A 24825-nucleotide genomic window follows, 5' to 3' on the forward strand; every position below is an offset into this window, starting at 1 on the left:
ACACAAACACAACACCTGACTGTAGCTAGACTGACAGGCTATGAGCCAATGTTATTTCAACCACACATAGAGATCAGACGATGCAACATACTGAATCCTGCTACCCTTTTGCCCTCCAGTACAGAAAGCGTTTCACCACACGACTGTGTTGAAGTAATACATACCGTGACTAAACCAAGACAAGACTTGACAGACGTTGCACTCCCAGACCCCGACCTAACACTATAAGTTGACGGCTCATGCATGAGGACAGGGGCGGGAGAATTAGTGGCAGCATATGCAGTGACTACTGATACTGTAATAATAGAGACTAAAAGAATAGACATATTGTCAGCACAAGCAGCAGAGCTCATCGCCCTGACACAAGCGTGCATAAGAGCTAAGCACCTGAGAGTAAACATTTACACCGATTCTGTGGCGAGAAAGAGGTTTCTTGACCTCTCATGGGGTCAAGATACAGCATGGCCCCCTTATTCAAGCCCTACTGGAAGCAATACATTTACCAACAGCCATAGCTATCCTAAAATGTAAAAGCACATACTAGAGCCACAGATACCATTTCCCAAGGCAATGATCTAGCAGACCGAACAGCTAAACAGACAGCTCAGACCCCACTAGACATGACAAAATCACAGATACTATCACTGTCCAAAGCCATGACAGTTAGGGATCCTTCCAAGGATGTACAAGACATACAGACACATGCTACTATGGACGAATTAAAGAAATGGTCGGAACAAGGAGGGGTACTGACTGATCAGGGTTGGATGAATAAGGGCAAATCCACATGGTTTCTTCCTGATTCGATGGTACAAGTGATTATAAATACCGCACATAGTCCTGCACACTTAGGAGAGAAAGCAATTATAGATAGCTTACAGAATATATGGTTCAACATGCACCTGCGTGCAGCAGCGAAACAAAAGGTCAGAACATGTATGATCTGTTGCCAATTCAATCCAGGTAAAGGCATTCCGATGGAACAAGGTGGATTCCATCCACCTGACCACCCTTTTGAAGTGCTCCAAATGGATTATATCCAAATAAACAGATGTAGAGGTTACAAATATGTCCTGGTACTAATGAAGCAGGTGTCCCTTCTGTTAGGGTATACCTGGATATTCCATTGTGTGCGACATCCTGAAGCAGCAGGCCTTGTAGAAAGACATAATCGGACATTAAAAATTTGCGCAGACAAAGGTGTAGATTGGATGGTAGCCCTGCCGGTTGCCCTCTTTTACATGCGAATGATGGCCCATTCTAGAACAGGCTTATCTCCCTATGAAGTGGTCTTTGGTAGACTACCAAATATGTGGGGCACTCCAATGCCTAAAAGATTACTGATGTTGATAGTAACATGCTGACAGATTACCTGGCTTCCTTGATGTCTGCACTACTCTCTTGTTGTTCGCAGGTTGCTGCCGCCTTCCCTGACAACACCCAGGTCAAAGAATACTCCATCGCTCCTGGATGGAAGGCGCCAAAGTCAGTGCTCTGGACCACGGGGATGGCCGTTAAAGTCAAAGGGCGGAAAGGATGGTTGCACCTTCACCACTCTTTTACAAAGGAAAGACTTTGAACACCATTTTCTAGAGGAGACTCCCCAGCAGTTTCCACAAAGCTAAACTTAGATCTAAAAAGTCAGAACCCGTTTGATCAATTAAGTCCACTAGGTGGTGAAGCGGTTGAACATGTATTCTGGCTTGCATAAGATCTTGGACAATAACATTGATAAAAAGAGCAAGATGTGCATCACGATAATATGTATCAGCTTAATACTACATGCTATTTTTCCTCCTATTGCCTCACTCTTATACTCCTCCACTAATGATACCATAAAGCACACATTTAGTGATCTGCCATCCTATGAGCTATCATATCAACTTGCCTTACGCAACAATACCTTTATTCAGATACTGCACCATTCACATCAGACTGCTGGGTCTGTGGCCGATTTCCCCCGTATCAGAAGGTAAAGGGAGTGTTGCCTCTTTTTCCTTTTCCGTTCTCCCATAATGGTTCTTGCGGAGCATGGTTTGCCTTAATGACATCCATCAACGGTGATGCCAAAGAATACAAAGCAATAACAAGGCTCCACAAGATTGCCCAAAACATACATCAAGACCCAGGCACGTGGACATGGTCCGGTTGGCTCTGGGGATTAATATCGGCTTGGGGATGGAAAGTGTTGACCGTCTGTGGGTTGATACTATTAATGATATTCAGTTGTTGCCTATGTCTGCAGTGTGGCCCGGCCATTTGTGGCCTGTGTGCTACTGCATGTGTTCCACATCCCTATTTACAAAGCATTGAAAATGGAAAAATAATGCTGCAAGAACAGATCGACTGTCTCATGAAAATAGACGTTACATAGGGGGTTCACTAAGGTACAAGGAGGGAATGAGGAAAATAAAAATCTATGAGGCCTATGTGTCCCCATGTGCCCCCCCGAACGCTTATGTGCACATACATGTAACCTATGTATTTCCCCTCCATGGCCTTTCTATCATGATGCTTATGCTATAACGTGGCCTGCCATCATCCAGTCTCCCATGAGAGAAACGACAAATCTGTATTGAGGCCTACACGTTTTTCATCATGTTTTCCTGCATTTTCATGAAGCCCATGTTTATGGCTCAGCCAGAGCCAAAAAGAGGTTTCATGCCTCAGAACGCTCTGAAAGCTACAGCTACGTATCCTTGGCCTTGCACACTTGGGCCTCAGCCAAAGGGGCCCCGACCGAGGTGTCGAGACAGTATTGAGCACGGTTATCTGCTTACTCTTACTGAAACCACATTCTTGCCTGGTGAAGGAGGAATGAACGCGACCCATCTGCAAGGAGGGAGCCCAGCCCTACTGTCTCTCTTTGTGAGATTGCAAAGCTCACGTCAGTAAAAAGCCCATAGCCCCCATGTAAGGCCTCTGCAGTAAATGAAGTAAATGAAGAAATAGATGCCACATCGGCTCTTGGTGATGAGCAACCTATGTCACAAATCAGTCCCTGCTCCAGACATCGGATATCAGATAATACAAGATGTGCTGGTCGTCTTGACACTGAAGGCCTCACTCACTGAAGGCCTCACTTCCAGACTTGTCCGGTTGCATAGCAACCCTCCCCACGTCAGTTACACGTCATGCTCGAGTTGAGCACAAGTAAGGCAAAGTTCCAGTACAATTCCAGCAGATCACGCAACCCCCTCCAGGTATCCACCCACACATGACAAATTACCCATTATCATCAAGTGGACGCCCACATGGACGCCCACCTTCACGCCTACTTACACGCCCACATGCTCTTATCTCATTCTCTCTTGCTCTTTTGCTTACGTACAATTGAGAAATGTATATATACTGTACTCTGTGAATAATGTTTTGAGAATATTGAGAATACTTTTGAGTCCCTTTCCAGATCCTTTTTTGGTGATGGTAATATTCTCCCTTTGACTCGAGTTATTGGAATAAAGCCCTTTTAGAACCTGATACCACAGACTCAGCCTCTTGCTTTATGCATGATCCTATTGATATTCTGAAATACATAGAGCGTAATATTTTATTTACCACAGAGATACGGGCCGTACACGCGTGTGTAGGGGTCGTATCCCTATGGTAGTGTTGCCGTAGGCGTACGCCATAGAGATACGGCCTGTACACGCGTGTGTAGGGGTCGTATCCCTATGGTAGTGTTGCCATAGGCATACGCCATAGAGATACGGGCCATACACACGCGTGTACGGGCCGTATCTCTATGGCATATGCCTACGGCAACACTACCATAGGGATACGACTCCTACGCACGCGTGTACGGCCCGTATCACTAAAGTAGTGGTGCCCTAGGGGTACGTGTGAAACGCACCGTACCGGTGTGGGTATTTGAAAATCACAATGGGGACACATAAGGGACAAGTATTAGGGCCTAAATGCATGCTGGTTGTCATGGATACTCAGTTTCAAGATCAAAATTTTACATCATGTGGCCTGAAAAAAGCAGTTGGCCAGCTTATACATTGTTGCAAAGTGGTTGTTGACTTGACATGATGCATCAAATTTGAAAAAATGCTAATGCTGTCACTGGTGTATATTCAAAGGGATTGGAGGAAACGTAGGATGCTAATGAGTCTGACCAATCACTCGGTACTCCTGTAAAGGAAATAGCTCAGCAAGGCAGATATAAGTCAGCCAGAACCCATGAGAGGGCACTTGCCTGCACAACCTCTCATTGACACCATTGCTGCTGTTTGGCTTCCCCTGGCACCATGTCAAAGACTGTGGAGAGGGCCCAGCCTTTCACCCAGGAGGAGAATGAGGCGTTGCTGGACGTCATCTTTCCACAGTTCCCCAGCCTGTATGGTAGACCAGGACAGCAGGTGAGTGCTGACTCCGCTCCCTTGGACTCTGCCCCTTCTTTTTGTGCCTGGCACTTCTGGCATTGTGTCCAGGTGTGACAGACATGCAGTGTTGTTTAGAGTGGGTCCCAGGGGGGGGGGAATGGCTTAGGTGTGTCATGTAGAGCATGATGTTGTTCATGTGTGCACTCCTCACTTGCATTGTGCTTACTGTGACATTCACTGCATGGTGCATGGCACATTCTGCATGGCTAATCCTCTTGGCCATTCTTGTTCTAAGGTCCTGAGGGGATTCAGTGTTCCCCCCGGTGTGACAGGTGACTATACCCACAGATGTGTGTGAGTTTAGTGGAGCTGTGGTGAGAGTGACCAAATGATGTGTACGCCCCATGGACATTGATGTGTGTGAATGTTCCTTGTCATGTGGGTGAGTGTCTATGTGGAGTGTTGCACCACAGCTGCATGGAGGAGGCAACTGCTCAACCCATCTGATGTAAGTAGTAAGCCGTGCTGTGTGTCAGACTAGCTGGGCTAGCCCCACACCTGTGACACCCCCAGGCAAGTGGCACATGTGCAGAGTGAGGTTTGTATCCGCTGTTGCCACTGGCAGGTGATTTATCTGTGCCTGTGTGTGTCTGTGTGCTCTGCTGAGGTTGGGATCAGTGGCCTGGGGCATGTGACTGCTTGGAGGTGCTGTCCATCAGCCTTGTGTTGCTTGTGATGTACAGTGTGTGCCATGATCACGGAGTGTGTTGCATCCCTCATGCCACCTGTGTACTTTCAATGCCATGTAGTGCATTGGGGCTTACACAGAGGTGAAATTCCATATGACGAAGGTGCTATTAGTTTGCAACATGCTATGCCCTGTTCAACAAATCAAAGATGTTCTAATGTGTGTCTCTGTTACATGGAGCAGGTGTAGTGATCTATTCTCACTTTGTCATCCTCACAGGTAACCGCCTACGAGAAGGGGAAGATATGGAAGCGGGCCGTCAGGGCTGTGGTCTCCGTGGAGGGTCGCAGTCGGCGCCTGGCCCAGGTGAGGAAACACTGGCAGGACATCCGGTGCTGGACCAGGAGGATCACCCGGGTCCTGCTGGGTGACTCACCAGCACGAAAACACAGCGTGCACCGGCGCCTGACCCACCAAATGAAGCGTGTCCTGGCGGTGGTCTTCCCTGACATGGATAGGCGGTTACAGGAGAAGCAGCAGCAGCAAGGGGGTAGGTACATGTGTGTCTGTTGTGTGTCACAAGCTTTGGGAAGTGCTCAGTTGCATGGATACACTGCCAGGGTATATATGTGCAGTGCATCTCCTGTTCCCCCTAGTCAACCGCTGCTGTTCTTCCTCCCTTCCCCTCCTTGACATGTGTTCCCTGGTCTGTGTGTAATCACTATTGCACATGGTCATCTAGGCTGCAAGTTCATCACGGTGCACAATGCTTTCTGCATCATGTGTGGGGGTGGTCTGTGACATGTGTTGGTACCTTGCCTGTGCCCTGTCCTGTCCACCCATTTGGGGGTCCATAATTGTTGGCAATGTCCTGAGGCTCCACATAGGAGTGTGTGGTTTTAAATACACACCCTTGCTGTCAGGAACCTGGTGAGTGCCCTTACCATAGGGCAGTGTTATCCCAAGAAACGTAGAGTGGTAATTAAACCGGCTACTGTAAATTATTGGGTTAATGTTAACCCGGTGAAAAAGACCCTTTCAAGATGGCCGCCACGTTGCCCGCGAAGTATCAGAGGCCCCAGAAGAGACGTTCTAGTCTTGAAGGCGCTTCGGAATGAAGCGGCTCGCGAGCGCGCTCAACGGCGCACTTCAATTTGAATCTGAGGTAGAGAAGTTCGAATTCGAAGCGCGCTTCCTTTCAAGTAATTCAGTGGAAGCGGCGCTTATTCAAAGGCATTATTTCTCAGAAGGAATTCTTTCCCATTCAAGGGTTAGTATTCTAGTGTCCAATCCTTAGTTGGGATATTAATAATTCGTCTCTTCAGAGGCCAGTTGTTCCAGCCTTCCAGGAGTTCCAAGAGTACAGCGTTGGTGAGCCCAAGAATCTTCATAGTCAAGTAAGCCAAGAATTTGCTCTGCCACAGCGCTAAGGAGACTGCAACTTTGGAGTAGCGCGTTAACCACTGTACCCTACCTTCCTAGCGTTCTTCCCTTCTCCTTTCCTTCCTCTCTATCCTTCCTTGATCCTTCTTGCGCGTACTTCCCTGAAGCCATTTACCTTCACTAAGTCAACGAGAACTGTTCCAGATTTCAGAGAAGAGAGACTTATGTGAAACTTCAATTTATTAGACAAATATTCCGAACTTTATGAGAAAACCTAAGTGATAGGTCGAGCTACCAGTAAGGTAGGAGAAGTCCCTTTCTCAGTTATTAGAGGAAAGGTTGAAAGTAGAGTTGTGATCCTAATGTAGTGTCTTCCATGTGTGCTAGGAAGCTCCAGTTCCAGAACAGTAGGAACTAAGAGACCTCATTACAGAAGAGGAGCCTACACTCTAGCAATACCTGGTAGGACAGTTAAGAAATGTTAGATATGTAATGAGCTGAACTGTTGAGTGTACTTGAATGCTTATTTCCCCTTATGTGCATTAGAATCTCTGAAGACAGAAAAACAGAAGACCAGGGATTTCAGGACCAGCTCGAGTGTCTTTCTCTTCTCTGTCCAACTCCCCTTTCCCCCTGCTTAGAGCAGCTGCTAAACGCAGTGTGTTCTGAGAGGAAGGAATTGGGAATAAGCATCTTCTGCCTCTGTGGAGAATCAACGGCCGTGACACTTGCAGCATGCATGACCAATGTAGTGGCCTCAGACATGATGTGCATGAGTGGGAGATATGCATAGGGCCGGGACAGTTTCTCCAGTTACAGTCAGATCATTGTGAAGGGCAATAATGTGCCTGCATGACAGATGTCTCCCAAGGAAGTGCACAAGAAACCACCTTTACACTTTGGGGGAACACGCTGGCACATTTCACACAAAGGCACAGTTCTATCCAAATTTTGTTCTGGAACTATACATGTCCATGTTCCCACAGTGTGTTTGCATAAGGGTTGGTCCTTGATTGTTGCTGATGCCAACTTACCGGTGTCCAGTCATCCGGACCACCGTGGTGCCATGTATATGTACTTCCTGATACCACATTTCTTCTTAACAATGGCTTCTTGGCATTAGGCTGGCAGCTCATACAATGACTGTCTAAATGTAGTTTTGTGTGCACCTCCTTGTGTGACTTCTGATATTCATGCACATGTGTGTTCAGTTCCACAAGTGGAACATTCACACATTCCAAACTTGTCAATTGTGTGAAGTTTTGTGATTCACAATGAATGAGAATGTATTTCTTTGGATTTTCTAAAGTACTCACAGGTCTATGAGTGTGGGTACACCTTCAGCATTGGCGTATGTAATTTGGTATTGGGTGCACCAATACTGTTTCGTTCACAGTGAGCAAGGGGTGGCATGCCTTCATAGTCTGGCTGTGCTCCACTGTTCACAGACACTGGCTTCTCTGTATCATTTGATCTCCAGTTATTTGCTGTTGTGTCCTGATTTTCATTATTTAACCCCTTCGCCGCGGCACGAATTCCGCCGCGGCGCTGGGGGGGTTCGGGGTCAGCGCGGCGCCGCCATGCTCATGACGGAACCACTCCGTCATGAGCCACGGGCGCGCTGTGCTCATGACAGAGTGGTTCCGTCACGACTCCGCCCACTTGCATTGTTCGCCCACTCAGGCGGGGAATCAGTGCCGCGTGGGCGGAGCGGCCGCTAACAGCCGCAGCATGACGGAACCACTCCGTCATGAGCACACGGCGCCCATGGCTCATGACAGAGTGGTTCCGTCATGAGCAGGCAAGGGGTTAAGGTGGCATGGTGGGTGAACCAACTGGGGAGTGCAGGGCTTACATATGTGCTGAGTCATCTAGATGTTACTCATGATGCATTTCATGATATGCACTGTGACCTATCATGTTTGGACTCGTGTCAGATGTCCACAGGTGACTGATTATTTCCTGTCTCTTCACCTTGCCCACAGCATCATCGGGGGACACAGAGGGAGACACCTGCACGGATGTGGAGGCGAGATCCAGCACCAGTGCCACCACTCCTGGCGAGTCGGCAGCATCAAGTGGCACGGAGGGAGAGGGGAGTGCGGCGGAGGACCTGGGTAGTACCAACACAGACTACGACGCTGACGGGTCCGAGGCTGAACTCCCTGAGGGGGCGGAGGCTGCTCCAACAGCTGGCAGCAGCACTACAACTGTCACCGTCCCCTCCATTCCTATCACCACCCTCCCAGGTGCTCCGGTCCCTTCTGTCCGTGTACGGCAACAACGTGTCTCCTTCGTGCCAGGCACCGCACCCCCTGCCCCTGTCTCCCCTGCTGCCCTCACTTCCGAGTCAGTGGACATTCAGCGGCAGTTGCAGGTTGGGCAGACATCGATCCTGACTGTCCTCCATGGCCACACCACACTGCTGACACAGATGGTGTCGTACATGGAGGGCATGTCATCAGCGATGTCTGACCAACAGATGTTGCTGAGGTCCATGGACTCGTCACTGACGGCAGCAGTGCGTCTCCTGCAGCGCTTGGTCCCCCAACCTACCCCTGCACTATCCACACTTCCCACTCCCATGCCTGTCCCAAGCACACACACACATTCCCAGGCAGGCACCACACCAGACACAGCCAGCACACCAACAGGGAAGGGCAAGTGCACACCTCCAGTCACGCACACTCAGGGGGTAGAAGGCACACCCACTGGGTCTAGGGCACACAGGCAGACACGCAGCCACAGTCGGAGTCCGCATGCCTCACTCCCCAGTCCCTCCAATGTCACTCCCCTCGGCTCCCCTGCCCCACAGTCTGAGAAGGAGGCCTACTTGGCTGTGCTGGGCCTCAGCCCCACAGCTTCACCATTGCGCAAACGGGCACAGCACTCCACGAGTAGGGGAGTTGAGTCCCCCCCCTGTCCACCACCTCCCCCAGTAGCGCTGCAACCCATCCCTCTGCCCCCCCTTGGGGCCTGTGGTTCATTCGGGTGCAGGGGAGACGCTTGCAGAGCTTGCGGACGTGTGCAGCGCCATACTAACCTCCACCTTTGCCGCTGCCCCACCCCCTGTGGTGGAGTCGTCCGTCCCTGCACCCACACCACCTACCCTTCCCCCTCCTGTCCCTGCGGTGCCTGGTCCTTCCCCACATGATGCACCCACCCCAGTCGATGAACCAGAGGTTTCGAATGTGCAGGCAAGCTAGGGCAGATGCATGGACATGTGTCCCCCCCTGGACATCGCATCTGGACTGGCCTATGGCCTTTGTACATGGTATCCTTTCATACATTTTATTTTACTGCTGAATAAAGCATTTTTTTTCCCCTTTGAACACGATTGCTTTTCAGGTATTGATGTTGGTGCTGATGCTCCATGAGTTGAGGTGGTGATCATGTATTAGGTGTCTGGGAAATGTTGTAGTATGGTGCTCATGGGGTGGACCCTGGTATCTGCATGCCATCACAAGGTCTCTGCAAAGATTCTTTGCTCATGTATGCTCTTTGTGATTGGAGACATTGTCCCAAGGAGTGTTCCTTACTCTGTGGCACCTGACATCATCCCTGCAGGGAGTTGCACAATTGTTGTGCTGACCTGTGTCTACATTTCCTTGGTGGCAGACAGATCACTTCAACTAGGCCCATGCCTGCTCAGCAATGTCTCCGGCTGCATCGTCTGTGCCATCCTTGGTAGTCACTGTACTTGTGTATAGAGTATGTTGCCATGCCTCCATGTGGAAATTGTCCCTTTTCCACACTATGCATGTGTGTACTCCCAGCCTAGCACACAATTGGTACTTGTTCTGCAGGGTATTTGGTCACCTGACTGACAATTGTGGTCATTGTATCTGTGGGAAGTCCACCCTATTCCTTCCATGGGAGACAATGTTACTTGGTGGCTGTGCCAGCACCGGTACATTCCTATCAGTCCTGGAATGTGCGTGACAGTGTGTATTCCCTTTGGCTCTCTTAGTTTAGTAGGCTTTCACATATCTATGCAGTCTTGTGACATGTTCTCAGTGTGTGTATTGTGCTGCATCCGCCAGGGGTGGGTATGCATGTGTCATTTGTCCTCACACCCACATGTGGTGTGTCATGCCGTGGGGGAAAGACGTCCATCCTCATGGGAGTGGGACAGTGCTGTCAGTGATGTGTTGATATGGCACTCTCAACATTTTCACACATTGGGGATGCGTTAATGAACCCATGGAGGTGTGGTCATCTGAGGATGATGCACCCACCACTCATATGTCAGGGCTATGCTGGGAATCCTCTGCACCCACCCCCATGTCTCTGTCCACTACTGGTGTTCCTCTGCACCCACCCCTCATATGTCTGGGCACTGCTGGGAGTGATAGGCACCCACCCCTCACATGTCTCTGTCCACTCCTGGTGTTCCTCTGCACCCACCCCTCATATGTCTGGGCACTGCTAAGAGTGATAGGCACCCACCCCTCACATGTCTCTGTCCACTACTGGGTGTTCCTCTGCACCCACCCCTCATATGTCTGGGCACTGCTGGGAGTGATAGGCACCCACCCCTCACATGTCTCTGTCCACTGCTGGGAGTCCTGGGCACCCACCCCTCATATGTCTGGGCACTGCTGGGAGTGATAGGCACCCACCCCGCACATGTCTCTGTCCACTACTGGGTGTTCCTCTGCACCCACCCCTCATCTGTCTGGGCACTGCTGGGAGTGATAGGCACCCACCCCTCACATGTCTCTGTCCACTGCTGGTAGTCCTGGACACCCACCCCTCATATGTCTGGGCACTGCTGGGAGTGATAGGCGCCCACCCCTCACATGTCTCTGTCCACTGCTGGGAGTCCTGGGCACCCACCCCTCATATGTCTGGGCACTGCTGGGAGTGATAGTCACCCACCCCTCACATGTCTCTGTCCACTGCTGGGAGTCCTGGGCACCCACCCCTTATATGTCTGGGCACTGCTGGGAGTGATAGGCACCCACCCCTCACATGTCTCTGTCCACTGCTGGGAGTCCTGGGCACCTACCACCATGTCTCTGTCCACTGCTGGGAGCGATGGGCACCCACCCCTCACATGTCTCTGTCCACTACTGGGAGTCCTGGGCACCCACCCCTCATATGTCTGGGCACTGCTGGGAGTGATAGGCACCCACCCCTCACATGTCTCTGTCCACTGCTGGGAGTCCTGGGCACCCACCCCTCATATGTCTGGGCACTGCAGGGAGTGATAGGCACCCACCCCTCACATGTCTCTGTCCACTGCTGGGAGTCCTGGGCACCCACCACCATGTCTCTGTCCACTGCTGGGAGTGATAGGCACCCACCCCTCACATGTCTCTGTCCACTACTGGGTGTTCCTCTGCACCCACCCCTCATATACCTGGGCACTGCTGGGAGTAATAGGCACCCACCCCTCACATGTCTCTGTCCACTGCTGGGAGTCCTGGGCACCCACCCCTCATACGTCTGGGCACTGCTGGAAGTGATAGGCACCCACCCCTCACATGTCTCTGTCCACGGCTGGGAGTCCTGGACACCCACCACCATGTCTCTGTCCACTGCTGGGAGTGATAGGCACCCACCCCTCACATGTCTCTGTCCACTACTGGGAGTCCTGGGCACCCACCCCTCATATGTCTGGGCACAGCTGGGAGCGATAGGCACCCACCCCTCACATGTCTCTGTCCGCTGCTGGGAGTCCTGGGCACCCACCCCTCATATGTGTGGGCACTGCTGGGAGTGATAGGCACCCACCCCTCACATGTCTCTGTCCACTGTTGGGAGTCCTGGGCACCCCCCACCATGTCTCTGTCCACTGCTGGGAGTGATAGGCACCCAACACTCACATGTCTCTGTCCACTACTGGGTGTTCCTCTGCACCCACCCCTCATATGTCTGGGCACTGCTGGGAGTGATTGGCACCCACTCCTCACATGTCTCTGTCCACTGCTGGGAGTCCTCTGCAGCCAAACACCCACCCAGCCGCCCCCTTGGTGCAGTACACTGCTGTCCTGTGCATACACACACACCAATATAATGCTTATATGCTGCACCAGGCCCTAAGCCAACATTCGTGGCGTGTGTACGCCTTGTATCCATTCTGTACTAGTGCCGTAGGGGTACGGGTGGGATGGACCGTACCCCCACATTCATGGTGTGTACGAGCCGTACCCACGCTCTGGGGGCATGTGTACGGTCCGTACCACGCGTACCCCTACATCGCCACTCCAATGGTGGTACGGACCGTACCCACGCCCCCAGAGCGTGGGTACGGGACGTACCACCATTGAACTGTTGATGTAGGGGTACGCGCCGTATCCACGCTCTGGGGGCGTGGGTATGGTCCGTACCACCATTGTCGTGGTGACAGGAGCGCGTCCACGTCCACTTCCATTGCGCGTACCCCTACGTCACCATTCCAATGGTGTTACGGGCCGTACCCACACTCTGGGGGCATGGGTACGACGCGTACGCCTACATCAACACTCCAATGTTGGTACGGGCCATACCCATGCTCTGAGGGTGTGGGTACGGCGCGTACCCCTACATCAACACTTCAATGGTGGTACGGGCCGTACCCATGCTCTGGGGGCGTGGGTACGGTCCGTACCACCATTGTTGTGGTGACAGGAGCGCGTCCACGTCCACTTCCGTTGTGACGGTACGTAGGGGTTGGTGGACACGCCCCCCCGAAGTGACCAGACCCTGGAGGTCAGGTATGTACAGGACATATTCACATTTTTACTTGGGGGGGGTATGTTTGCTACCCCTGCCCCCCCCCCTTTGCCCCTGGGGGTTGTTCTGACCTGCGGCGTCTGCGTCGGTTTCTGTGCACCAGGTCGTAGGCTAGGAGGGCCGGGATGACACGTAGGATGGAGTCCATGGCTGTCCGTCGCGTACCGGTGCTCCTTCTTCGCGTCGTCCTCAATTTCCCAGGAGTTTTTGGCTGCCGTAAAAAATGAGCGCTGCGAAGTGACGTGGGCACGGATCGTACTTGTTGGTCCGTAAAACGCTGTCTGACTCCGTCCGGATGTCACATACGCGATGTTCCGGATCGGAATTGTGGGTATTTTTTTGCCGGTCGTGTGTTTTGTACGACTCGTACGGAAATGGTATTTCTGTACGAATCGTACTTGCGGGTTTGTAAGGTGGTTTTCCCGGGTACGAGTCGGACGGAGAATACGCTCTGTACGACCATTCGTACCCGGGCTTTACAGGATCGGAATCGGCACCTTAATGTAGTAAACACTACGAGCTGTGTCATCAATATTTGCCTTCAGCAAGTCTAGTGCCACAAAAGACAACACACTTGTAATAAGGCCCTAATTGTGGGCAGGTTCAGTAAACCTGGGAAACTCAAAACTAGCTTTTTTTACAGGACAAAAAAAACAAAGGGAAGACAGTGAGGCTCCAAGTCTCATGACATAATTACTATAAAATTAATTGATTGTGTTGCTAATTTTGTCACATCGAAGTGAGACCGTCTTAAATAAGTTTAACACCTGTAAAAGACCAAGTTAAGTGGTACACATTTTCATGCAAGATCACCTGTCCACCATGTAAAATGTCTAGCAGATTTTCAAGAGACCAGCATAAATTATCCCACCTCTCTCTATATCATGCATGCCATTCAAGAACTGTAATCTTGTGCAGCGGTCAGTAGTTCGGTTTCCTTTAAAAAAAGAATGACTGCTTTGCTAACAATGTTTTGTTTCCAGCCACCATAATCCCCATGGTTTTAAGAAGCCACTTGTATAGATGTTGGGTCGATTTTAGGACTCCTTATTTGCAGGGGTACTATTACTCCTTATGGACTGGAGTTAGAAGTTGCTTTTCAATTGCCCAGTTGCCTTGAAGACAAGCAAAAGATATCACTACATCCATAGCCATGAAGCCTAAGAGCTCTGATAGCTTTCCGTCAGCAAAACAGTATAATCAGCATAGTTTCGAAACATAGGGTCAATAAAACCAGCGGAGGTGAACAGGTCAACAGCATCCATGTCCTTCATAATAAGATTACAGTAATCCACTCATAGCACAAATGTAATTCTCTACTTATGAATAAAGAATTCCTTGAACCCTTGGCTACTACTCTCTAGAATGTGATTAAGTTTTTTGCATAAATTGTTTTAAGTGTGGGCTCAGTTGATTGCAAATATATTTGAATTTCTTATACCAGATGTTTCTTTATTCTGCTAAGCCGTATATAATCTAGAAGATGAAAAGCACTCTTAATGAATCATCAAATAGATTTTTTTGTTTTAGGATTACACATTTGTTTTCAAACAAAGCGACATTTACTTTTCTTGAGTCACAAGAACTTCAAAAACAGAGGCAGCATAAAAAAAGTCATGGCATCAGTTCAGTTCAAAGGTCTTTATTCAGCTGTATACCAGCCATAAAAGAAAGCATTATAAGACAACATTTCAGCAAAGGTTACAGATATAAATACAAGAATCTGATAACAATAATCCGTAACAGTGGCAGTTTCAATTGTCAAAATATCAATGTCATTAATAATTAATTTCACTGGGAGGCATTTTAAAATCCAGGGCACAACATGTAAATAAGTTCATAAAGTCATTTTCCAACAATGTCCCGTAACTGCACGGTCGAAGAAATGTACCTATACATCATTAGACAGGTAAATTCATCTTTTAAAAGCTGGAGGTGATATAATGCAGCCCGACACTGTCTTATGTTTAACATTTTTAAAAGAGGTATTAAAAAGGTACGCCTTGGAACAATATAAAGTTTACAGAAAAACATAAAATGTAAGGTGCTCTGGACTGACTCTGAGTCGCATGGGCATGGGTCCTAATTTTTTGGTGAATCTAAAATTCGCCTCCGGTTTTCGCTTAAAACTACTAGTCCTTGATTCTACTAGGTGATGCCATGTGTTTTTTTGGTCAAAGAGAATTCCCAAGTAAGAGAATGTTGGGAATGTAAGTACATTTTTCATTATTTATAAAAACACATTTTTAAAACGGTGGGGGATTTGCCCACCACCATGGTATAAGATTTCCCTACATTAGTCTTCAGGCCAAGGTCATTCTACTCTCTAGAATGTGATTAAGTGTTTTTGCATAAATTGTTTTAAGTGTGGGCTCAGTTGATTGCAAATATATTTGAATTTCTTATACAAGATGTTTTTTTATTCTGCTAAGCCGTATATAAACTAGAAGATGAAAAGCAGTCTTAATGAATCATCAAATAGATTTTTTTGTTTTAGGATTTCACATTTGTTTTCAAACAAAGCGACATTTACTTTTCTTGAGTCACAAGAACTTCAAAAACAGAGGCAGCATAAAAAAAGTCATGGCATCAGTTCAGTTCAAAGGTCTTTATTCGGCTGTATACCAGCCATAAAAGAAAGCATTATAAGACAACATTTCAGCAAAGGTTACAGATATAAATACAAGAATCTGATAACAATAATCCGTAACAGTGGCAGTTTCAATTGTCAAAATATCAATGTCATTAATAATTAATTTCACTGGGAGGCATTTTAAAATCCAGGGCACAACATGTAAATAAGTTCATAAAGTCATTTTCCAACAATGTCCCGTAACCGCACGGTCGAAAAAATGTACCTATACATCATTAGACAGGTAAATTCATCTTTTAAAAGCTGGAGGTGATATAATGCAGCCCGACACTGTCTTATGTCTAACATTTTTAAAAGAGGTATTAAAAAGGCACGCCTTGGAACAATATAAAGTTTACAGAAAAACATAAAATGTAAGGTGCTCTGGACTGACTCTGAGTCGCATGGGCATGGGTCCAATTTGGCGTCACAATATACATTGCGTGGATATGAGACCAAGAAGTGTGAAATGCCAAGCATGACCCTTAAAGGATAAAATAATTTAGCGGGAGTAAAGTAAAAAGAGAGATAATGCTCAAGGCCTGGGGTACAGACTAACAGTGAGTGTACTACAACCCCCTTTTTTGCCATCTCCCAAATTTCTCTGCTCAGATATGTGTGTTAAGAGATCTCTTTTCAGCTTTACTTTTGACAACTCGGCAATATTCCCTGTATTATTAAAACAATCAGACAGCCCCATGGTCTCTAGCTGGTCTTTTATATGACTAAGCCAAGGTATTTTTTTCACACACTCCAGTTTTAAACAGTCTAAAATGACAGCACAATTTAGGACTGCGTCTTCCTTTGCTCAGATATAATGCCTTAAGAATAGCGGGCTAATTGTATTCGAAAAGTCAAAGGAGTCAAGCTGAGTTCACTATGACAAACGGTGGCAGCGGTACTTTTGTGGACTGTCAACATACTTTTCAGAAACATATTCTCTACTCTTTGTATGCACTCTACATCACAAAATCCTCAAACTCCAGGCCCATACAAAGTGACGGCGCATGAGCGGACTTTGTAGATAATAATAAGTGCATTAATAGGTTTTTAACCTAATTTTTTGGTGAATCTAAAATTCGCCTCCGGGTTTCGATTAAAACTACTAGTCCTTGGGGGGCGTGGCTAGGCGCCCGTAGGGGATGGCGGCGTTCGGGTGACGGCTCCGTCCGAACCGGAGGATACCGGCGGTTCGCGCACCTGTTCCCAGTAACGGAGGGAAGCCCCTTACATCGGAAGATGCCAGGCTCACTTTCATTCCCCTTTCGTTCCTAAGGCACAGCTATTTTGGACTTTACAGCCCATTTTACCTCCGGTCGCGGCTTGTCATCGGCCGCGACCGCCATTTTGTTTACTTTTGCCCGCGAACGCTTCAGCAGCGCGTCCTAGCGCGCATGGGATTCCTGGATGCCTCGTTCGCACTCAATTGACCCCAGCATCCTTTGAGGCACAAATGTGGCGGATCAATATTCTAAGGTGACTTTTCTTTATTTTTCTTCTGTAAGGATGACCTTTTTCATGGTTCAGACTGGAATTTTTGGCTCTCCTCATGCACGGCGGCCATTTTATGACTTTAGTCTTTGATACTTACGCCTACAGTTTTTTTGTCTGGCACGCCTCTACATTAATTTGTCCTTTGGAGCTTTTTTTAGTCGAACGTTGAGATCATCTTGCATGTTTTGACTGGAATTTCCACCTCTCCTCATGAAGGGCGGCCATCTTTAGGACTCCACTCTCCAACACCTATGAGTCCAACTTTTCGGCCTGGCATGTTTCTGTATTAATCTGCTTTCTGATCCTTTTTGAGTCGGGCAATAGGATATCTTAAGACCTCACGCTCCATAGGCGTGCTAATGGCGGATTGCTCCAGCAGAGTTCAAAAGCGTAATTTCATTAAAAATTCCAAGTTATTCACGGCACTAGCCCATTTGGAAGCTTCAACTGTGATGGCGTCGACTCCGGACACCCCCTCACAACCCTCAGCAAAAGCGATCTCTAAGAGGTTAAAAAAGGATCCCCCTTCGCCTCCTAAGTCCTCTTCGCCCATCTCTATGGAGTTACTTCTCGAAGAGATACGGGCCTTGCGCCCTTACATGGAAGAGACTAATGCTAAGTTGCAGATTCTCACTGACAATTGGGCTTCGATGGATGAAAGAGTATCGTCGGTGGAGCGTGATGTCTCCTCTCTTCAGGACTCTGCGACCAAGGTCTCCCACATGCACACGCAGATTTCTTCTCTTCAGAAGCAGGTGGAGGACCTTGAAAATCGCAACAGGCGCAACAATCTCCGTATTTACGGCTTGGTGGAGGGTTGTGAGGGAAATGATCCCATAAGCTTCTTCAAGTCCTTTCTCCCGAAGCTTCTTCACCTACCTGAAGACACCTCACTAAATATCCAACGTGCCCACAGGCTTGGTCGAGCTTCCTCCTCTCCTTCCACGTCAACGAAGCCTAGAGGTGTAATAATGTACTTTCTAGAGTACACAGACTTGTTGAAAGTCCTCTTAGCCGCCAAAGCCTCCCCTCGCCTCACATGGTCAGGCTCCACTTTGTTTTTTGCGCAGGATTATGCCAGGACCACTGCAAATCGCCGTAAGGCCTTCCTTGATATGAGACCTGACCTCCGCTCCATTGGTGCCAGATATGGGCTTTTTCATCCTTGTCTATTTAAGGTCACTCATAATAATAAGACTACGACATATGAGGATCCAGCGCGCCTTCGAAGCTTCCTGAACTCTTGTGGTCAACATGACATGGAGACAGCCGGTCCCCCTTCCCACCCACCATGACTTGTTTTTGTAGTTGCAATTTGATCCTCTCATTTGTTCTGCTTTAATGCCTTCATTTTTGCAGGTTCTTCAGATTGTATGACTTCTAGTTAAGATTATATTTCTCATTTTATCGTCTGATAATGTTGTTTTAGTTCCTCAGTTGGTCACATGTTTCTTTCTTATCTTCGTTGTGTTCGAGTTTCTAACCATGTTCTTTTTCTTCCTTCACAGATTATTGTTTTGCGTTCCGTTGTGTTATCTCTGGTTGGACGTCTCCCTCATCCCGATTGCCCTGCCTCTCCCAGTTGGCCCTACCTCCCTCCCCTCATCTCCACATGTGTTTCCGTTTGCTCCCAGTTCCTGATTGTATTTTTCCCATGCTACCCCTCGTAAGTACTCTTCATTCCTTATTTATCATGTTTTTTTACGTTCTATGTTTTCTTATCTCACCTTTCCCCTCGTTGTTTTCAGATTTATTGGTGTCATTACCTCTTTCATGGTTCTTCTCCACTTCTCTTTCGCCATTCTTTCTTCTCCCCATTGTATATTGGCTCTCTTGCTTGTATTCATCTCCCTTTACCTATTTGATTCTCCCTTGGACCTTACTCATCATTATCTTTAAGAATTACTGTATCTTCTTTTCATTCTTTCTATTTTCTTGGCTCTTTCCTATTTCTATGGCTTCCCCGGTTCCTCTCTCACTTTTTCTTCTACCCCTGTTCCATCACGTTAGCTCTCGCCTTACTCTCTTTTTCTCTTGTGCCCTTACTCGCTGCGAGACATTTCCTTGCTGTCCTACCTTCCAATTGATCCACTCTTTGATTAATCCTTAATGTCAGTTCGAATTGTTTCCTGGAATGTTAAAGGTCTGCATTCTCCCATCAAGAGACAAAAAATCCTCTCTCATTTAGCCAAATTGAATGTAGACATTGCCTTTTTACAAGAAACCCATTTGTCTGACGTTGAGGCTGCTAAACTTAAGAGAGGTTGGGTGGGTGCTGTATTCTCATCTCCGGGTGATGGTAAGAGAAACGGTGTGGCTGTATTAGTTCGTAAATCTTTTGCTCATTTGCTCCTGACTTCTGAATCAGATCCTGAAGGTAGATGGTTGTACGTCAAACTCTCCTCAAAGGGCGCCCCTTTCTCCCTTCTTAATATCTACGCCCCTACTGGTGGTGATCAGATTTTTTGGCGTGCAATGGCCTCCCATATCACTGAATATATTGATGATAATTTTATTTTAGCTGGTGATTGTAACCTTCCCTTTGACCCTTTTTTAGACAGAAACTCCAAGGTATCTTTTGTCCCTAATAATTCTCACAAGCTTTTCGCTCAAGCGATATCCCAACATAAACTCATTGATGCTTGGCGTCTCTGCAATCCTACCTCTAAAGAATTCACCTTCTACTCCCCGATTCACCATTCCCAGTCGCGCATTGACTATATTTTCCTTTCCCACCATTTGTCCCAATCCCTAACCCACGCTGATATAGGCCCCATCTTATTTTCTGACCATGCCCCCGTTTTGATAAACATTGACATCTTACCCAAATCCACTGGACCAAAGAGATGGCGCTTTAACAACACTTTACTCCTCGACCCCAAATTCTCCGCCTCCTTTGCAGATTTCACCACAGAATTTTTCACCATTAATGACACACCCACTATGCCTAACCACGTTGTTTGGGACGCCTATAAAGCAGCAGCTAGAGGTTTTATTATCAGCTTTGTGGCTACCAAACGCAAGATTGCTCGTAAACGCACCAGTGACCTCCTTTGTACGATTAAAAAGTTAGAGCATTCTTTCTATACATCCCATTCGCAAGAAAATCTGACCGCCCTCATTGCTGCTAAGATGCAGTTTAACAAACAATCCACTGAGGATGCTTCATTGTATTTGTTGAAATCCAGTTCAAAATTCTATGGTGGTAAAAATAAGGCGGGGAAGATCTTAGCCAACTATTTAAAAGTTAAACAAAACAAACTGAATATTGAATCTATCTACGATGCTAATTCTGTTTTAAAGCATACAGATGTTGACATTTTAGAGCAATTCTCCCAGTTTTATTCCAAACTCTATTCTTCTGAGACGCACCCCACTGCTCATTCTCTTGCTACTTTCTTTGCCACCATCCAGCCACCTTCCAATTTCCCTGTTGATTTATCTGCCCTTGAATCACCAATATCAGGTGCTGAATTACTCAAAGCACTTCAGTCACTCAAGAAGGATAAGGCCCCTGGACCAGACGGATTCACAGTTGAATTTTATCTGCATTTCTCCAAATTGTTGTTACCCAGACTCTACTCCCTTATTGATTCCTTCATATTAAATGGTTCTTCCTCAGGTACATTCTCAGACGCCCACATTTGTATTATACCCAAAGAAGGCAAAGACACCCAGCATTGTAAAAATTACAGACCAATTTCTTTGGTCAACATTGATTATAAACTGTATGCCAAATCTCTCGCCATTCGATTAGACCCTTATCTTCCTGAACTGCTAGGCCCTGAACAATCTGGCTTCGTTAAAGGTCGCTTCATCACAGATAACACCAGACTTTTGTTTAATGTCCTCTCCAAATCCCCACAGTTCCAACACCCACTAGCAGCCATTGCCCTAGACGCAGAAAAAGCGTTCGATAGAGTGGAGTGGACTTTCCTCTTCTCCGCCCTTAAATGGTTTGGATTTGGCTCACATTTCATCTCCTTTATCTCCTTCCTTTATTCCAGTCCTAGAGCGGCGGTATGCGCCAATGGTCTAGTTTCCTCTTTTTTCAATCTAGGTAGGGGTGTTCGTCAGGGATGCCCTCTCTCCCCTTTTCTTTTTAATTTGGCCCTGGAACCTTTTCTTTCAAAGCTTCGTCAGAATCCCAACTTACATGGTTTCCAAATCTCCCACACTAATATTAAACTTGCTGCCTACGCAGACGATATTCTATTATTCATGTCTAATCCCGCAACTTCTATTCCCGCATTCCTAGCTGAAGTTCATGACTATTCCCAGATTTCAGGTTATAAGCTAAACAATGACAAGTGTGAGATTCTACCCCTTACTAAGTTCACTTTTAAACCGGACTTTATGGCATCCAATTTTACTTGGAGCCCTTCACACATTAAATATCTAGGTCTACACATTACTCCCTCCCTCTCCGACACTGTCTCGCTGTGCCTCAATAAATGTACCCAGAAATTATCCGACCTCACTTCCAGATGGCACCCATTATACCTTTCCTGGTGGGGTCGTCTTGATACGATTAAAATGATGCTCTCCTCGTTAGTCCTTTACACCATCTCCAACATCCCAATTCCTATCCCTGCTAAGTTCTTTAAGAAAATCAACACTATTCTCTCTTCCTTTCTTTGGTCCGGCAAAAAAGCACGTATGTCCCTGCTTAGATTGCAACTCCCCAAATCCGAAGGTGGAGTTAATTTCCCGAATTTTCCCGCTTACCACAAAGCATTCCTTCTGCGGCAAGCTTCCCATTGGCTGCAAGACCCTGCTGAGCCGTCCCCCTTATGGGTTGCCATTGAGCGACTTTCTTTATCCCCTTTCACTTTTGCTGAATACCTCTCATTCTCTCGTAAGCCTCACTTTTCCTCCATTCCTATCCACAAGTTTACCGCCAAGTTGCTTCTTTCCACCTCTCCAAGCCCCCCTTCCTCTACAGCAGAGTTTCTCAATTCCACTATCTGGCACAACAATAGTATAACCATCAATCGCAAGCCCTTTTATTGGAAAACCTGGAGACAGAGGGGTTTAATCTGGGTATCTCAACTCTTCTCTAATTCTGATTTCTTATCCTTCTCCGTTCTCAGCCAACACTTCCATCTCCCCCGTTCTTTTGCCTGCAAATATCTTATGCTTAAAAATGCAGTCATGTCCACTTATGCTCTTCTCTCCAACCCCCTCATGCATACCCATCCTCCAAATCATACCTCACAGCTTCATTCCTTCTTGCGCACTCACCCTACGGCCTCCTCAATATACCACTCATTTCATACGACTCTCACACCTAGGCCGAAGTCCAAAGTTGAGGAACAGTGGGAATCTGACCTTGCCATTTCTTGGCCCACCTCCCTTTGGGATAAATTATGGACCAAACTTCGCAAGACAACTAGAGCTGCTTCTCTTACACAAACTATCTTTTTCGCATACAACAGGCTTCTCTTTTCTCCCCAGGTGTTGAATAAGAGATTCTCTTCTACACCGGATCTTTGTTGGTCCTGCTCTGCTCCTAAGGCCACTCTCTTCCACATGCTTTTCTCTTGCACTTTCACGCAAAATTTCTGGACACTAGTTTGGGCCCAAATCAATGCCATATTCCGCACTACATCTCCCTTCTCTTTTGTCAATATTTTTTTAGGTAGCCTTTCTCCTTGTTGGGATGACACTGATCTTAATACGCAAATTGTTGACTTGTTGTTAGCTGTTGCTTTCCAGCAAATCACCGTCAACTGGAAAAATTTTACGAATATTTCCTTTAAAGCATGGTGGTACAATGTTTGTTACAATCACAGGCTAGATACTGCTTTTGTGCACCCCCTCAGTTTGGCTGCTAAACGACATGAGTTATGGCTTCCTGTAACCTTGTATCTAGATAGCTGTGCTAAACGTTCCTCTCATGTCTCACCCATTCAGCAAGAGGTCTCTAAGCCTCCCTGAGTGACATTGCTTTTCATTTGTACTACTCTTTCCATATAAGCTACTTTATCGTTCATTATTACCAGCGCTGCTTTTTGTTACTTAGCCTTAAACTTCTGTTATCCTCTGATTAATTGTATATTTGCATTGCCATGTTTTACTTTTCTCCTCTAATTGAAGATATGTTTGTATTCTTTCTCATGTATTGACACCTTTACCTATCCAATAAAAACCTTTTGAACTTAAAAAAAAAACTACTAGTCCTTGATTCTACTAAGTGATGCCAAGTGTTTTTTTGGTCAAAGAGAATTCCCAAGTAAGAGAATGTTGGGAATGTAAGTACATTTTTCATTATTTATAAAACACATTTTTAAAACGGTGGGGGATTTGCCCACCTCCATAGTATAAGATTTCCCTACATTAGTCTTCAGGCCAAGGTCAGTCATAAAATCGTTAAACCTAACTAAAAGCCTCTGCAGCCCCACCCTAGTTTGGGACATTAAAACACAGTTGTCTGAATATAACAGGGGAGCATCCACTTTCCCCTGTGTGATGTAAGTTTCTAGATCGTTTATGTACAGGCAAAATAAAAAGGGTGCGAGAACGCAACCCTGGCGAACCCCGCTATTCATTTTTATTGGTGCAGTGAGTTCGCCGCCTGCTCCATTAAAAACTCTCCCCGTCATATCTTGGTGGATGGCTGCTAAAAAATGCACAATGGGGGGGTCAATGACCGTTCAGCATCTTTTCCCAAAGCCTTCCTCTCGGCACCCAGTCAAAAGCAGACGTCAGGTCCATGATTCGGAGGTAGAGGGATCCAGGCTTGGCTAAAGTGCATTTGCCTATGACCAGGTGCTGATTGAGGCAATGTTTAACCGTGCCCAAGCCTCTCCTGAAGCCATATTGAATATCAGTGAACTTCCCACTATCTGTTACCCAGGCCTCCAACCGTTCCAGTATTACCCTGCCCATAATCTTACAAGTATAATCTATTTAAGAGATGGGCCTATAACATTTAGGGTCCGACCTGTCTCCTTTTTTAAAAATAGGTACTATTATCACAGTGCTCCAGGAGGCAGGTGTCCCTGGGATGCATAGCAGCTTAAAATGATAGTTGACAACAGAAGCCACAAAGGTGGATCGGCTAAAAACAGGTCTGTGGGGATACCATCGGGGCCAGAGGCCTTATTCTTCACGGTCTGGATTATGGCCCTTTCAACCTCATCTAGTGTCAGGTGTGCCAAGGTTGATGCCCCATACTTAAATTTGGCACAAGAGTGTCATATTTATACAGGCCAGTAAAATGTTCTACCCAGATTTCAGGCATTATTGTGGCATCAATGTTGCTATTGTTATAGTTGTTAAAATAATCCTGGCTGACATTATGCCAGAATAGTCTGGGATCTCTGCTCTGGAAGGCTACATGGAGTTGTTCCCAGGCTTCTTGTCTAATCTCTAGCTTACGTTTCTCTAGCACCTGTTTTTATTCAAAACATGACTGTTTTACCTTCAGTTTGTCTTGAGATCTTACCTTTATTGTTTTAATTTATTTATTATGGGAATTTGTACAGTCACTGTTAAACCACTTTTTTTTTCGCCCACGGTTTCATGTTGTGATTACAAGTTAATAAAATGTTAACGATCTCAGTAATTGCCGCAAA

This window comes from Triturus cristatus, chromosome 6 (genome assembly GCF_964204655.1).
Source record: "Triturus cristatus chromosome 6, aTriCri1.1, whole genome shotgun sequence".
Lineage (NCBI taxonomy): Eukaryota > Metazoa > Chordata > Amphibia > Caudata > Salamandridae > Triturus > Triturus cristatus.